The sequence below is a fragment of the Thermobia domestica genome, chromosome 17, assembly GCF_964235325.1.
Source record: "Thermobia domestica chromosome 17, izTheDome1.hap1.1, whole genome shotgun sequence".
Classification (NCBI taxonomy): Eukaryota; Metazoa; Arthropoda; class Insecta; order Zygentoma; family Lepismatidae; genus Thermobia; species Thermobia domestica.
Genome location: NC_137470.1, coordinates 145479514 through 145489859, shown reverse-complemented (window position 1 = coordinate 145489859; position 10346 = coordinate 145479514). Strand labels below are relative to the sequence as shown.

The 10346-nt window shown below is 34.8% G+C and overlaps 1 long non-coding RNA gene across 1 annotated transcript; it reads right to left on the bottom strand.

Moving 5' to 3' along the window:
- Positions 1-479: 479 nt before the first annotated feature.
- LOC145674388 (uncharacterized) lies at positions 480-10004 on the bottom strand. Its single transcript, XR_014128918.1, has 2 exons — positions 2081-10004; positions 480-1676 (listed from the first exon to the last, which is right to left on the bottom strand). It is a non-coding gene; the product is annotated as an uncharacterized LOC145674388 (long non-coding RNA).
- Positions 10005-10346: the final 342 nt, after the last annotated feature.

The following is a 10346-nucleotide window of genomic DNA, read 5'->3' as shown; positions in this document are numbered from 1 at the left end:
CATGTACACCCATGTCCAAAATGATTGTCGCATATCTATAACTGTCTTCTTGTAAGAATATAATTTGATAATAATTTTGCAGGATACTTTTATTACTGACACTATGTGTATAATCAGAAAATGTATATTTGTGGTAAATTTCATAGGAAAATAATTATAAATACAAAAATTAGAATAAGTAAAACAAAATGTTCCTAAATAGACAAGAAAGTTTTATTGTTCTTATTTACTGCTATGTTGACATGAAATTTTCCACATACATGTCTTTGCCGATTATACACATACTAACATTATAAGAAATAACGGGCGAATTCGTTATCAAATTATATTCCTACAACAACATATTTATAGACATGCGACAATAATTTTGGACATGAGTGTACATGCTTAAGAAAAGTTCGGACTTAGGTACATGCATGGCAAAAACTTTTTTAATATTTCAACAAATAAAAATTGTGATTTTTCAATTAAACAACACATTAACAATTTAAACATATTTTATTCATGCAAAAAGAAATACACATAATATTGAAAGAAAGAAAAAGAAAAGTAACCAGAAAGGTAACTTCAGTTTCCTCAGAACGGTCAACAAACTAGTTGTACTTTTCACGAACCTAGTCCGTTTTTTTTTTTTTTTTTTTTTTTTTTTTTTCAATTTATTCAACATATCAACTTCATCTAGTACATTCAACAACAAAAAACACTACCCATAGATTTGCTAATACATGTGAGATAAATTTGCCGATTATGGTCACAACAGTTTCAAATGATACTCTCCAAACTTGGCCAAATCTTCAATTTAAACACTACCCGACAAGAAAATACAGTTAGCTGTTTCACAGAATAACACAACATACTAACCGCATGTGAGTTGAATATCTTGATGGGATCATCGGAATAGTTCCAAGCAACGAAGTTTCCAAACACTCTCCTTTCCTTGCTCAAATCTTGAATTTGAACGCTGTCAGACTGAAAATTAAGTTAGCCGTTTTACAGAATAACACATTTCACAGTCTCCTCAAGCCACAAAACCTTGTCATACTTCTTTCAATTCACCTAATACATTCAATCACAGAAAATACACTAACTACATGTGACACGAATCTTCTATTGTTGATCATCGGAACAGTTCCAACTAACAAAGTCACCTCTTCTTGGCCAAATTTTAAAATTAAGTTAGCCATTGCACAGAACGACTAAACATTTCAGTTTCCTTAATTCATGAACCTTAGTCAGATTTGCAATTCATTCAACATTATAACAAATTCATGTAATACAGTCAACAACAAAAACAAATACCGTACCACTAACCGTAAGTTTTATTAACTACATGGAAGATGAATCTGATGTGATCATTGGAACAGTTACCAAATTACGAAGTCGCCAGACTGTCACCGCATCTTGTCCAAATTTTAAATTTGAAACATCACCAGTGTGAAAATTAAGTTAGCTCTTTCACAAAATGACACAACACTTCAAGTTGTCCTTGTTTTAGAATCGAGTTTTTCAGATGAAACTACTTCACTTCATCCCGTGAAAATAGTTTTAGACGGTATTCTACCAATTTCTGGTAGGCAGTCTTTTCCATTAGCCATAAAAATGCAATGTCCACAACTTTACCAGTTTTGCATGATGATTTATATACAGGGCCGAGTTAACTACCACAGATAAGCGGTCTGGAAATACAGAATTTACGGAGAAATGATCAGAACCAGATGAAATGTCATCACGAGAGAAACAAAAAAGGTAATAAAGTTGATCAGTGTAGGGTGATTAAATAAGGAGAAAAATAAGTTAAATTCTGGACTATATGAGTTCGCGTATTGATGCAATATTAAGTAAAAAGGCAACACAGCACAATAATGTAGAGTCTTATGATATAATCTAGGGCGTGTGCGCTACAATAACGGTGGGACAAACAGAAATGTACAGCGGGAACTAATAAGAGGAAAGCTGCATCTTAACTAAATGGGTACTATTCCAATTTATGGGTCATAAATATGCAAAATACTGATAAGAAATAAGTTACTTGATTTCAGATTAGGATTAGACAAGTAAGCAAAAAATATCGGGATCTTACCTGTTACATGTATAATAAGGTAACAAATATGGCGGCTAGAGGTTGTATACAAAAATCACAGTGGAAGCAAATTTACGTAAAGATGTTAAGTTGTCCAATTGTGGGGCAAAAAACAATGTCAACAGTATTATAGATTACTCTGATGCGTGTGAAAATAAAATGAGAAGCAGAGACACATTCATAAATAAATCAAAGCTAAAAACTCTTCAGGTCCCCAATCATGCTATGGAAAAAAAGGACGGTAATGCATCAACAAAGGTCAACTGTGATTGAGATATCAAAAGTGTAGAAGCAAGTTTAAAACTTCTAACAGAAGATATGCAGGAACTGCAATCTGGGTTAAATGCACTAAAAAATTAAAACACAGAACTTAGTACAAAATTGCTGCAAATCGCAAACGTCAGCCTAGTGCAAGAAGTGCAAGGAAAAGAAAGTAAAAACAATCCACAATACAGACAGAAATTGTATAATGATGCTGTGAAAATTCACCCAGTAAATCAACAGGGGTGGGATAAAACTAGCAATTGTACAACTGTAAAGAAAAAGAACAAGTGCATAAAAGCAGCAAGCATTAGCTACAGATATTGAGGTAACAAATAGGTTTCAGATACTGAGTACTACTACTAACAAGTGAGTTAACATCAGGGCAAATTATTATAGAGCGCGAGTCAAGGAATGTGATAAACGGTATACCAATGCAAAATAAATCAAAACCACTTGTATAAAACGGTAAAACAAGTTGAAGACTGTGATTCAAAAGTTAAGGGTCCAAATATTCATGTGCAAGGGAATATTCTACTTCTCGGAGATAGTCATGGAAAAGGTATTGCTGAAAGAATGAAACGCAGTAGTGCAAGTATGTCAATTGTAGGGATTGTGATACCAGGTGCAGGACTTTGTGAAATAACTAAACCAGTAACGAACGATAAAGTTATGACAAAAAATGATAGTGTCATCATAATAGGTAGCACAAATGACGTTACAAAAACTGACCCAAGTGTAGTTGAAGTCTTAAGAAAAACAGGGTGGGAAAAAATCATGATTTTTTTTTTAAAATCGTTTTTGTTGATTTTTTTGATTTAAATCAAATCTTTCTTCTTGTATAATACAAGTCGCGAACTGAAGAAAAAGAATTAGTATTAAATGCTAATTATGCCATTTAAGTGGAAGTATTGGGGTTGAATTTTAAATCATCCCCAATCGTTAACCTATATCAATCCTTGTTTCTTAACCCTTGTTTCTTAACCCTTTTAAATTATGGCTCTTTTTAAAGGTAAATTATAGACTTTCAGTCAAGCAGCTACAGCATCATCCCTATTTATCCTAGGATCATGGTACATTCATCACTCTCTTTAGAATATAACAGCTTTTGAAACGGTAACATTCACATTTCCCTATCATGTCCCTGAAGTGGGAAATTTTGAGAGTAATCGACAATTTTTTTCTTTTACTTCTTTTTTCACATTTTGATCCCCTCCGGATTCCCCTGTTAATGCACAGATCTCAAAATCAAGTGGGAAATACTAAGGGGTGTACTAAATGTGTATACAAAATTTCAAGCATCTATCTTGAGTAGTAAGGATGAGGAAACTATTTAACAATGAGCTAAGAACATTCCCACAATGCCCCAGATGACCCGGATGTAATATAAAAATTTCCTCAGACATCCCTATTTATCCTAGGATCATGATTTGCACATTATTCTCTTCAGAATAAAACAAATTTTCAAACGGTACCCTTCAAATGTCTCCATCATGTATCTGGGGCGGGTAAATCACGAAAAGAGGAATTTTCTGTTAAAAACTTTTTTTTTTTTTAATATTTACCTCTGTGGACCCCTCCCCCTGTTTTAAGGCAGAGATCTGAAACAAATCTGAAAAATACTGAGGGGTGAACTGAGTAAACGTGCAAAATTTCAATCTTGTAGGTGCAAAAGTAAGCCCGCGAAAAATAATATTCCCCAAATACTCTAGATCAGCGTTTCCCAACCTTTTTCAACTTGCGGCACACTACGGGTGTAACTTGAATTCTCGCGGCACACTCATAGATATTATTGTTATTATTTGCAAATATAAAATACCATGGTAATTTTTTTCTCTGATTACTGATCTCTTTCTCACAGAGATGAAAGCTCGATCACTGGTTTTCCTCTATGCTAATTCATTATGCTTATTTTTTATTCTAATTTTAAAACAGAAAACAATTGCAATGAAATATAGGATACAAGATTTTTAAAAATAAGCTTTCTTTTTCGAAAACTGTATCCTACCTTTCACTAAGAACGAAGATCACTAAATAACGAACGAACAAACAAATGTACTTTTAACTCTGTTGTTTTAACCAAAACCGGTGCATATTATTGCAATCACACAAGCTTGCGATGCGTCGAAGTCAAAACACAAAATGTTACTGTCATTCACGTGCGAATGAGTGTTCTACGAACGTTCACTTGACGCGTACCGTACAGGTGCTTCCATTTCTCGGTGTTAGTATTACTCTCAATTGAAGCGTAACGTAGCAGCTAACCGTGGAAATCTGTACGAGCCGAAATACTGTCTGGTACACAGTAATAGATATAGAATAATATCTTACAATTACAGTAATTTTTTCCATGGTAGAAATTCATAGTAATGTGACATACAAAAATATACATTTTTTCCTATGTCTTGCAATTTGGTTGCTATAGATTTAATAATTTTGTTTCGATTTCCTCGCGGCACACCAGTGTGCCGCGGCACACCGGTTGGGAAACGCTGCTCTAGATTCTTGTATAAAACAGGATCTCAGGTAACAGTTTCCTGAGACATCCCTATTTATCTTAGGAGCATAGTACGTACATCATTTCCTTCACAATAGAACAGTCTTTCAAACGGTACCATTCATATGTCTGCATCTGAGGCGGGAAAATCACGAACAAGGCTAGTTTTTAAAAATATCCTTTTTCAAAAACATTTTTGCCCCTCTGGACCCCGCTGTTTCCACGCAGAGATCTGAAAATTATTAAGGGGTGCACTGAACGTGTGTGCAAAATTTCAGTCTTCTGAATGCAAAATGTAACCCGCCAATAATAATAATACGCATAACTAAAAATATCTTTTTAAATTTACGTCGTCATCACACACTATGAATCAACGCAGAAAGGCGTGAAAGCATATGTAACGTGTTCTAAAAAATGCCTCCAGTTTAGAATAAAACGAAGTAAAAAGCCTTATTGGTACTTTTTTAATCGAATAATGAAGATTCTACGCTATCACCTAAAAATAGGTGATATAATTTAAAAGGTTAAACATTAAGGAAAAAGTACAGCAACATTTAGCAAAATGACTTTTTTTCATAAAAGTTACTGATATTTGGCAGGGGCCTATTTTTAAAAACTCAAAACTAGATTGCGGCATGATATACATAAATTTCACCTAAAGTTATAAAATTAACAAAACAAAACAAAAAAAAAAAAATGGAGAGGGGATAGGACCCCTCAAAATACGCCCTATTATCTGGGGACAAACAGACAGAGAAGTAAAAAAAAAAAAAAAAAAAAAAAAAAAAAAATTCGTCTTAAATGTCGATGGTGATTTCTTCGTTGGAATAGTTAACGATTTTAAAACCCAAACCCAATGTTACGAAAAGAAGAAAGCAGGATTGTTCCGTTACCTGATGAAAACGGAATTTTCCCTAATCATCCTCTGCATGACACTTGTTTTCATACTATACTGTACATTTGAGTTTCATTGTATATATTATGATTATTAACTTCCATAATCGAAATAACAGAACAGAAACGGAATTTTACTTATTTCTCTTTAAATTAATTTATTTCGGAATTCGATTTAAATCAACGATTTTTATTTAAAAAATCAAGTGATTTAAATCAATCCACCCTGAAGAAAAACATTACCCAACCTAATGCACACAAATGTCATAGTGAGCACTTATGCCTCACAGACATGACCTGATTGGATCATCAATTGTGAATAAAGTACAGAACACCAATAAGGAAATAATAAAAATGTGTAAACACTTCAAAAATATTAAAGTGTTAGATATTAGCAACAGTCCACGAGAGTATCATATCAAACATGGGTTGCATTTCAACGGGAAAGGTAGAACAATTCTGGCAGTCTGTGTAATCTAGTTAAACAGCAGCCAAAGAGGGATCCTATAGCACTAGCATGACAAGTCTCAATAGAAAATAACAAAGGTGTAGCTCCTGTAGTGCTTGACAGTAGAAATATCGCAAACAAGAGCCTTGATATTCAGTTCAACGTAAATGCACACTGTATTCGTGTAGGATTAGATTATGTCGATAGAATTAGTTTAGTATAGAGGTCAAATGGTTTAAACCAAAAAGAAGATGATAGTAGCAATGTGACAGCAGATTATGATAAAGTTACGGTAAAGGATCAGGCAAAATTAGCAGTACCGTTAGTAAACCAAATTATGAAAAGAAGTTATCGTACACACACACAGAAAAGAATCGAGTAGACGATGTGGCAAGTCTTTACTTTGACTCAAACTGTGACTTTAATCGGTTCGTATAGGTTCAGTCACTTCCTGGAACTGTTCGTGCCTTTGGTGTGACGTCTTAGTTCATATTTTTCCCACTAGGTGTCTCTGTACAGTCATATGGTAGTTTGTTAGTGTGATGTCACATGTTCTGTCTGCTTGTATGTGTGTGCTATTGCTGGTGGCATGCGGGGAGCACGTAATTGAATTTTAGTTTCATGGCGACGATCGAGTTAGCAAATGCGATTGAGAAACCGTTTCATGAATTTAATACAAAGAATTTGAACTTGTCGTTTTTAAATAAGTTTGTATTAGATTCGGATATTAACTCATATCGCTTTGCGGCATTATGTGGTTTAATTGAGTTAGAGAAAACATGTGATGATTGTGGTCGAAGGCTGAAGTTACTTCCGAAGTATGGGAGAAGTGGGCGTTTATTGGTTTTTCTTGTTTGTAATAATAGCAAATGTGCTCGGTTTAATAAATCGACGCCTGTGCGGGAAGGAACATTTTTCAGTAGTGTGAACTTGAGTATTGCACAAGTGTTCTTGCTATCTTATTTTTTCGTGTGTGGAATCAGCAATTATGAGTTCATTATTCATGAGTGTTCTGGTATAGCGAAAACCTTAAGTAGTAAAACTGTCTGTGATTGGCTGACGTTTTGTCGCGAAGTGTGCTTAGAAACTTTAGTTAGAGAATCAGGTGGTTTAATAGGTGGGGATGGTTTACATGTAGAGGTGGACGAATCGTTGTTTGGCCGCCGTAAGTTTAATGTTGGGCGTATGAGACGTCAGCAACATTGGATTGTTGGTGAGATATGTAGAGAGACTGGAGATATATTTTTGAGTGAATGTCAATGTAATTCGCGTTCTGCGGAAACTTTATTTCATATTATATCATCACATGTTCATCCGGGATCTATTATAATTACTGATTGCTGGAAGGGATATAGCACTTTGGATAAACAGAAGTGGCATCATTTAACTGTGAATCATTCCCTAAATTTTGCGGATCCTAATACGGGTGCTAATACTCAGAATATTGAAAATTTGTGGTCGCATCTTAAACGAAATTTAGTCTCAACTCATGGTTCAGAAAACCTTATGTTGCATTTTGCTTGGTACTTGTGGCGTCGTAAATTTGCTGATAGTTTGTCACTTGGAGAGCGATATTTTCAATTTTTACGGCATGCTGGATATGTCTATCATTAATGGTGAGTGTTTTCATTTTTTTAATTTATATTAATTTTATTCTTGATTTGTTTTCCGCTTCTAAATTAGGTTTATAGTAGTGGTTTGATTATTTATTGTTGTTTTGGATGTTTTTATGGTACTTGAGCGGGAGGTTTGGGGGGCGGCAGCCCCCCATTTAGATCTCAAAATTGATAGTCACCGCTTCACCTGAATTGATGTTTAGTAACATTTTGGCCCTTGTACTTACAGTATAATTCTTAACATCGTACATTACTTTCACTCTGTTAGTAACTGTAAGCGATTCATCTGATCCGGTTCCGGGAGCAGTTTAGGAATGATTCCTAAACTGCTCCGGGAACCGGATCAGATGAATCGGTTGAAGTCACTGTTTGAGTCAAAGTAAAAATTTGCCGACGATGTAACTACAGAAAGGTAGAACGACGGAAGAGAACGCGAAAAGTATTATCAAGTGATTTTTTTTTTTTATGATAGGGGATACTGGCACTACCAAATGTTCAAACATTCATATTTATTTTATTATTACATGAGTAGTTATTCTTATTTATATACTATTATAATCAAATATCTTCAATACAAGTTTACTAAATACTAAATGAAGATAGCATAAGGTGTATATATATACCACACCACACACACAAAACTACAGATTTTCGCACTATGAATAAAACCTGGTAGATGAATAGATAAGGTGTGGTATATCTACGTATAAATACATATCATGTTGCAAGACTAGTATGATGTATAAGAAACTATTGTAGTAGTTTATTATATAGAGCATATGATTTGGCATGTTCTATACAGCATGTACAAATGTACAACACTGGTCTCTTGAATGCAAAATAAATAAATAAGGCAAAAATATGAAATGAAAAGTGTGTTCTTTAGCACATACTACTCTATAAGGAGACATGAAGTGAAGTGCTATGTGAAGGCATGTATGAAGTATCGCAAAGTTGTGTCACACACAAAGCATGTGTTGTATGCCGTGCAGTGTTTTTGTATTATCCTTGTATGAGCATACTCACTGTCGCTAGCGCGCGTGTTTTTTACGGACACATCACCTTGCTACCGGCTTGGGCCCCTGCCCTGATTCGGTTAAATAGCATTTGTGCGTCTGTTAGTTGCCACCTAGCACAAGTTAATTCATTGTTTATGCACTGCTTTTTATGCCATATGTGCACATGCTGTAATTGTAATCAGTCCTGAAGTCAATGTGCGCCCATTAATGCAACCTTTCCCTTAAGGAACACTTCCTAAGACAGTGAGAATGCATTTCATGCTAAGAAAAGTTCATATTTTATGCATATTAGGATAGAGGGCTCCGTCCCCCAAATCCCACCTCCAAAAGTCTTATTTATATTATACTTAACCACTTAACAGCTGCAAGGTACTAGTTTTGCGAAGTAATAAAGTACAGAGGAATACGTACATATCTAGCGAAGGGCAAAGATAGCACGAAAATTAGAAATATTTGTGATTCACTGTTAAGAATGAACGATAAAAATGAAAGAGGGTTATTGGTGAGGTATATTAAACTAACAAATAAATAACAATACAGAGTTGAAAACAGGTTCATATGTATCTAATCCAGAGGTAGCCATTTGCGGAAGATTAACCACGGGATATTCTACTTGGTAGCACTTCTAAATCCTTCCGAGTACAGTTGTCATTTACGCTAGTTCTTCCTTGTTATCCACCAGGATAACGGGGAGCAGATTCACCTTTCACCCTCCAGATTTGGATGTGTATCCGTCGACTGCTTCAAAGGAATCCCTCGCTACTAGAGCGAAAACACACAAGAAGCCATCAGAATGTTGAATGAGTACTAAACTATTAGCGTGTTTACTAAGCTCAGTGTCATGTATGTAAGTCCTTTGACTTCCATAGAAATACAGCGTCTTTCTTCTTACAAAACGACAGAACAACTTCTATCTCCATGCTTGTAACTTTAAATGTAGTCAGAGTCACAGTCTATATCTCATAGATGCAGAGTTGCCAGATCTCAAGATTAAAAAAGTAGCTAAGTAGTGTTCGAAAAGTAGCGGACTATCTGAACTATTTGTAGCCCAAACACAAAAATGATTTTTCCTTGTAAAGACACGATCACTAATCGTATATATAAATATACTTATAGATTTAATGGAAACATTTGAAGTTAGAAATATGTCAATGTCAGGATTGGCAACGGTCAAGGGGCGATCACAGTTTCAAACTGTAGTCGGTATTATGTTAGGGCAAACTCCATATTACATCAGGATCAGTGAACTGCAGTGTACAATGAACTGAGTAGACGGTGGTAGTATAAATAGACGCCCTTTCTGATTTCCAAGGAGACATGTTTTCCTTAAGATAGTTTTGTGAGCTCTGAAATATACAGCGTTTACAGTTTGCCTTTAAACTGTTATTTCTTATTTCCTTAATTCATTTTGCAAAATTATTTTTTCTGGGAGCCATGAATTTTGAAAGTTTTTATTCTAACTCCACCCATTATGTCAATATGGATAATACATTACCAATTAAATTTCCGATTTTCACGTTTACGTAGCTCT